This window comes from Macrotis lagotis, chromosome 1, assembly GCF_037893015.1.
Source record: "Macrotis lagotis isolate mMagLag1 chromosome 1, bilby.v1.9.chrom.fasta, whole genome shotgun sequence".
NCBI lineage: Eukaryota > Metazoa > Chordata > Mammalia > Peramelemorphia > Peramelidae > Macrotis > Macrotis lagotis.
The window spans coordinates 60,858,783-60,866,639 of NC_133658.1; positions in this window are offsets into that span (position 1 = coordinate 60,858,783).

The following is a 7,857-nucleotide window of genomic DNA, read 5'->3' on the forward strand; positions in this document are numbered from 1 at the left end:
ATTTTAACTCTGTTAAGGTGGGGCCCTGATTCTAGGGTAGAGGCCTCAGTTTCTCAAGTTTTTGAGGGTTTTTGCAGCTGTTGTCAGGGATTCCCCTCAGGGACCTCAATTCCTTTAAGATCATATGAGAGACTCTGACTACTCTCCTGGTCTGTGCTCTGGTCTGTGGCTGACCACAAGTGCTTGCCTCTGTCCTGGAGCTGTGAGGAAAGTTCCTGTTCCACTATGGAAATAAGGCTCCTTTTTTACGAGACTGGGGTCTAGACTATGATCTGGATGTGAGTATGGGCAAAGCAACAATCCTGACTTAGAGATAGCAGAGAGTTCTCTGCAGTCTTTCATGACTTCCTTATTATTCATGGGCTGAGCACCCTGGAAGCAACTGCTGGGTGGCTCCCTGCTGGCTCTCCCTGTAGCTCTCCAGGCTTGCTCCTGGTCCCTGGGGGCTGGGACTGTGCTGAGGCCTGTGCTAGACTGGGCTTGGTGTCCACTCTTGTGCAGCAGTTTTCCCACTGATCTTCCAAGTTGTCCTTGAAATCCATTGGCTGAGATGTCTTAAAATTGCTACTACTTCTTGGGACCCAGGTCCCCCCAGGGGCACCCTGTGGGCTGTTCCTGGAAGGCTGGAACTGGTTTGTTGCTGCACTGAGGCCCTTTCCAACTCTGGTGTAACAGACAGTTCCCATGGATCTTCCGAGTTGTCTTGGGCTGGATAATTGTTTCCCTCAGTCTTCCTGTGAGTTCTACCACTCTAGAATTTGATTCAAGTCAGTATTTAAAGGCATTTGGAGTGGTCTGGGGGAGAACTGCTGGGATTTCTCCACCCCCTTTCTGAAGCACTTATGATGAAAAATGAGAATTGATGGAGTCTTAATGCTGATCAAAGCATACTATTTTTTTACTTTTTGTGTGGTTTTCTGTGTTTTTTTCAAATCATTACTAATATGGAAATATGTTTTGTATGATGGCACACATATAATCTCAAGAAACTGGCACACTAGTCCATTGCCAGTTGTTTTGACCTTTGTCTTGCCACTATACTTCTGTGACTCTGGAGGAGAGAGTGAAGCTGCATGTTGTGCAGTTCTGCCCCACTCATATCTAATTCATGCTCAAGTCAGGACATCATCCTTGTGATGTCATTGATTCTCTTTGAACAAAAGACGAACAACAACAATATCAAATTGCTTGCCTTCTCAAGGAGGGGAAAAGGAAAGAGGGAGGGAGAGAAGTTGGAACTCAAAATTTTTTAAAATGACTGGTATAATTTTTGTTTACATATAATTGAGAAAAAAAATTAAAAACCTTCCAGATTCCAAGTCCAATATAGGCACACATTTATGTTACTCAATTTGAATTGTACCTTCACTGAAACAAGACTGTCCTTTCTCTCTGTAAAAAATTATTCCAAATCTTTGCTTCCTTCTTCCACAAGTCTCCCCTACTTCCCTTTCCCCAGTCCCCACCCTTTAGTTGAGGACCTTGCTTCTAACTATACTAAAAAAAAATAGAAGACATTTAATGAAAATGCTCTCTTCACTGATTCTCTTCTTTTCAAACCCTTTGACCTCACCTCCCACTCTCTCTCTCCCTTCCTTTCTCCAAATCACTTACAAAAAGATGGTCCCTTCTCCATGCTGAGGTCCAAACTCCTACATGAACATTTAATTCCATTCCCTCTCAGCTTCCTTTGTTGATTACATCTTTTCAATCATCCTTTCATGACTCTTCAAACTCTCCCTATTGATTCATTCCTTCCTACCCTAAAAGATGCACAAGTCTTCTCCAGTCCTAAAAAATCCTTCATTGTCTTCTTCCTTTCTCTCTTCACTTTCATAAAAAAGACCTGTCTGCATTTATTGCCTCCAATTTCTCTCCTCTGATTGAGTACCCTTCATCTCTTCCCATGTGCTTCCAATCTCACCATTTAACAGAAAGTGCTCTTCTCTACCAAATCTAACAGTCTTTTCTTAGTTCCAATCTTTCTTAGACTTTCTGCTGCATTTGACAATCTGCTTTTCCTTTTCCTTTGAGGATATCATGACATGCTTCTCTCCTGGTTCACATCCTATAGGTTCTCCCAATTAGAGTATAGTAACTGAAACATGGGAGTTGATGAAATCACCAAGTGAACTAGTATAGAGTGCAAAGAGTTTAGGAAAATATCTGCCCCAGTTAGTGGACATGATATGGATTCCACAAAAGGAGATAGAAAGGGATGGATCAGGCATGAGAGGAAAACAGGATGAAATGATTGTCATTGAATCCTAGAGAGAAAAAGGTGAGAGTATCAAAGTTTGCAGGGAGGATAAATTTGGCAAGAGATCCTTAGTAACTTTGAAGAGAGCAGTTGCCATTGAAAGATGAGGTTGGAAGCCAGATAGCAAATAGTTAAAAAGAAAATGAGAGTAAAATAAGTGGTTAACAAGCAGCAAAGCCAGGGTACTAAGATCCCAAATTCATCCTCATCACAGATCCCCATGCTGCTGGCTAAAAAGTCTCAGAATTCATGCAGTTCGATACCCTCATTTTACACATGAGAAAAATGAAATCCATGGAGAGGAAATGAGTTGTCTAATATCACAAAGAGAAAAAAATACTAGAGACATCTAGGTGGTACAGTGGATAGAGTGCCAAGTCTGCAATCAGGAAGACATCTTCCTGAATTCTAATCTATCCTCAAACACTTATTAGCTATGTGACCTTCAGCAAGTCATTGTTTGCCTTAGTTTACTCATCTGTAAAATGGACTAGAGAAGGAAATGGCAAACCACTCCAACATCTGTCAAGAAAACCCCAAATAAGGTCACAAAGAATCAGACACAACTGAATAACCACATGATATTATAGAGTTCCTTTTGTCACCTAGATTCATCTATTTTTTTTGTATAGAATAATTTAGGGCACATAGGGTGGCTTGATGGATAGAGTGCCAGGTTTTGAGTCAGAAGGACCTGAGTTTAAATCTGTCCTTAGCTGTATAATACTGGGCAAGTAAACCTTTTTGCCTCAATTTCCTCTAGAGAAATGAACTGGAGAGGGAAATGGCAAACTATTCCAGTATCTCTAACAAGAAAATCCCAAATGGGGTCATGAAGACTTGAACACAATTGAAACTACAGAACAATAACAAAAGCAAAATAGCAAAAAAGGAATTCAAACCCCAAGCTTTGGATGCCATTTTCAATGTTCCTCCTCATGGCTTCTCCTTATACAATGGACAGTTTAATTTCCTATAAACTACTTTCAAGCATCATCAAAAAATGGGTTGTGGAGGTTTTTCTAGTACCTTGAAATGAGGGGACTGAGGGTACCACTACATCCATTTTATTGGTTCCTCTCCAGAGAGATATGTCCTCAGGGAATCATTATTTCTCTTCTCCCTGTTTTTATAGTGTGGATAAACTTGCCTGGGTAAGCCCAGAAGTCTCTTTAAGGAATCCAGAACTTTTCTTTTTTCTTTAGGATAATTACTTTTCTATTAAAAATTCCCACCTTAATGTAGAATCTTAGAAAGAAGGCAAGCAGCCATATTTGGAAAATAATTCACTGTAACTACATACTGAGTAGCTCCAGGAGGTGGAAACAGTTCCAAAAATACTAAGTTCTTAAAAAGGCCCACTACCTAGCATGTTAGTGCCATTAGAGTGAACATTTTATAATAATGGAGGCACAAGTAGTTTATTTTGTAATAATTGCTTTCATAACCCATAGAGAAAATGCATCACAAATCCAAACAATTAAGTAAAGTGGCACCATTAGGCTTTCTGGAGTTCAGCTATTTGGAAATATCAGTTACCCACTTTACTTCTAGCTTTTTTTTAATCCCTGTTATAGAATTTTCAGTTGGAATTAGATGAAAAATCCTTAATGCTCAGAGAGAGGATAGTTGAAAATAATAACTTCTTCTACAAGTTATGAAACCTTTTATTGCTAAAAATCCCTTAAATATATAACTTAGAAAGTATTATTTGCAAATATAAATACTTAACTTGGCTATTTAAGGGGCAGTTGTGATATAATTGGTGTGGGAATTTCCTTCACTGGTACAATACATCTTGTATTTCAATTACACAATTCAGTGAGCATTAATTAAGTACCTACTGTATGTGATTATGCTAGGAACTGGTGATACTCAGCCAAAAATAGCATAATCCATAACCTCAAGAAGCTTTCATTCTATAGGGTAGGATATAGCATGCACATAGATAAATATTCAAGTTGAGTGTGTGTGTGTGTGTGTGTGTGTGTGTGTGTGTGGTAGAAGAAGAGAGAAAGGATTCAAGAAAAACCTCAAGGAAAAGGCAATATGTTCTTTGAAGGATTCTATGAGATGGAGGTTTGGGAGGAATGAGTGCTTCTCAAATGAAAGCTCATAAGCAGGAAAAAAGTTATTATATAGAGGGAACAATTAGTAGACCAGTTTGTCCAGGATAGAGAGTACATGAAGGGGAGTAATATGACAAAAAAATGAAGAAGTAGATCTTAGGCATTTTATGGTATCCTAAATGCTAGTCAGAGGATTTTAATTTTGTCTTGGAGGCAATAGAGAGTCACCGAAGACTATTAAGTGGGGAAGAGGGTGCCATTTTGGGATCTGTGCTTTAAGAGTCAAACATAGCCATGGGGAGGGTGGATAAGAGAAAAGAGAGGCTAGAGGTAGGGAGACCAATTAGAAAACTACTGCAATAGTTCATGTGAGAGGTGATATGGACCTGTAAAGGGATAATCTTATCAAGAAATTTTGAAGAAGCAGAAACTTTAAGTCTAGGCCAATAAAAAGGACTCCCACTATACTTTCCTATCCTGAGTGATTCTTGTCCATAATTTTTCTGTTAAATTTCCAGAGGACAGTCCCTCATTATGCTGCAGATCTACTTCTGGCTTTTTCCCATATCTCAGGGGTACCATTTCAACACTGGCTCTCCATTGGTTATCCCTCTCTCCAGCTATACGAGTGACACCACCTTTGGCAATAATGTATCCTTAAGGATGTTAGAGACAGGGTTCATATATATGATTCTATGTCAGATCATTAATTCTTGTTTAGGTTTCTGATATCTGATGTAACAAGTAAATTTGCTTTTGAATCATAAGACCATTTAATTGAGTTTTGAAAAATGCTTATATGTGTGTATATGATAATGATAATATTTGTCCTTCATTCTCAAAGAAGACCATGACATCAGGGAGGTGATGCCATGACAAACAGTTGAATTGGATTTGAGTGAGGAGGTGCTATGCAAAGTCACCAGCCTCTCTTTCTCCTCCAGAGTCATCTGGATCCAGTGGCCAGATATGAATCAGGACAATTGGAGATGCCCCAGGATTTGAGGTAATCAGGTTGAGTGATTTCACCCAAGATTACATAGTTAGTAAACATCAAGTGTCTAAGTACAGTTTTGAACTTAGGTCCTCCTGATTCCAGGGCTATAGCATATAGCTGCCCTGAGTATGAATATATGTAAAATTATACATATTCATATATATAGTATAAACATATATACATAGAGATATAAACATTATATAATTAATACAAACATAATGAACACACATATATTTATATACATACATACATACATGGAAAGACTTACATGGCAGTATTTGAGTTGGAACAACAGAAATGGGCTGTCAGTAAAACAACAGGGCTTTTGCCAACATGTGACTAGCAAGGAGTCTTCTCAGGTAGTATGTGCAGTTGGGTGCTGATGGTCTTTCTGTTGGATTGTCCTCGGCTGGAATTCTTAAAGAGCTGGGCCATATTCTTATTTGAAGCCCAAGGGACCAATGATTGCTGGCTGCAGGGTCATGCAGGACCATTGAAGAAATGGCAAATTGAATGTTATCTGACCATTTGTTAGCCTAGTGGATGCCATGGCTTGTGGCATTATTCTTGTGGCAGGCAATCAGACATTTAGAAGTGAAGTCTTGATAATGGGAGACCCTGAAAAATGAAGTTACTATTAGGAATAATGGAATGGGATTCCCCAGTTGGTCAAATCAAATATTTGAATATTTTAATCATAGAAAAAGTACAATGTAGATATTAAACCTGAAATACAGAACAAACTCATTTGATTTTATCCAACCAATAGAGGTCCTTCCCAAATCCAAACTCTATAGATATTTGATGATGTAATTTTTTTCATTGCACTTTTTAATTTTACAGGTAGTTAAAAATAATAAAATGGAGAAAGCACCTCCCCAAGCAAGTTCACATGAAAGAGAGTTCATATCATCAAGTTTAGACTGTTTTTTGCATGCCCATCATCATTGGTGACATGGTGAAGCCAATTGAGACCTACCATCTGCCTATTTTTGTCCTTTGGGTCACATGAAATGCCAATTTCTCTAAGGTTTCATGATTCAGAGCATCACTGGGAGAATATTAAGATTAAAAAGAGGGGATTTTTGCAGATCAAACAGCTTGGGATCATTGAAAATACTGGTGTTTCCCAAATGAAATATAGACTGCTCTTCTCTGACTTTTCAATTCCAAGCCCAATTTAAGACCCCATTCTGGAATGTTTTCTCCACTGTTAGTCACTTATAATTCACACAAGTTCCATTTAACCAATTAACATCACTTATTTTTACAATGATATATTTACTGAGAAGATATAGGAAGAACAGAAGCACAAACATTGCATTCTCTCCTCCTATACTACCATGGTCCCTGGGGAGAGAGAGCTCAAATTTAGAGCAGTTTCTCCATAGTGTTGGTCCCAATAATTTGACTTCCAAATGTAACCTAGCTACTGGAAGAGTCTATGTTTCAACTATTCTTTTAGGCTGGGTCAGAGGGGTTCCTTCATTCCTCACCATTTGGAAGTTGACACAGACTACAACCACCTTTAGTGGTTTGTCATTTTGACCTTTGGAAGTACATAAGGTCAAAGTACTCCACCTACAACTTGGAAAGCATAGATAGAAGCAACATCAGTGTCATATTTCTCTGGGATTTGGATTCACTCTGGCTCTGAGTAAGAGAGGGCTTGAGGGTCTTTCTTCCACCCAGAGGCCCACATCAATTCATACACCAGCTCAAGAGATCTAGGGAGTGCCTTTTGAACATATCCCAGTTCTGACTCCACAATCACAAAGACTAGTGATAGCATGTCTGTTCAAGCTTGCTAGTACATACTATGGAAAGTTATTCAACCCATTGCCTCAGTTTTCTCATCCATAAAATGAACTGGAGAAGGAAATGGAAAACCACTTAAATATCTTTTCCAAGAAAATCCCAAATGGGGTCGTGAAGAATTGATCATGACTAAATCAATTGAATCACAACAGCAATCTCTAGTACTTACTAGAGTACCTAGCATCCACTTGGTGCTTAATAAATGTTTATTGAATGCATTATTATGAATTATACAGGGGATATTCAACTAATAGTTCTACATCTATATTGAAGACTAAAAATTAGTTTAGATTACAGCATTGAGGACTAATTTAGATAAAAGGACAATATCTCTGAAGATAAGAATTGTTAAATATTGGAAGTCTACTGAGCAGGCCATGAAATTCTCTTCTCTCACATAGGATAGAACCAAAGTTATTTGCAATGACTCAAGAATGGTCCTGCTGAAACAGGAGAGAATGGATTGGACTGAGTTTCCTCAATTCCTTGGAGGTCTGTGATTCATGGAAGCAAAAAACATTTAGCAAAGAGCTCCAAGCTTTAAAAGCTGTGTGGAGAGGTCTGTTTTCTCTCTTGTGTACATTAGTCAGCAGTTAGCAAATGAGTTTTAGGTTTCAATTTTGAGATGCTCTGCTAATGAGAATTGTTTCCGACATCTTGGATCTGAATTGCCAGTCTTGATCTCTTCTACTAGAATGAGTGAATTCCTTGGA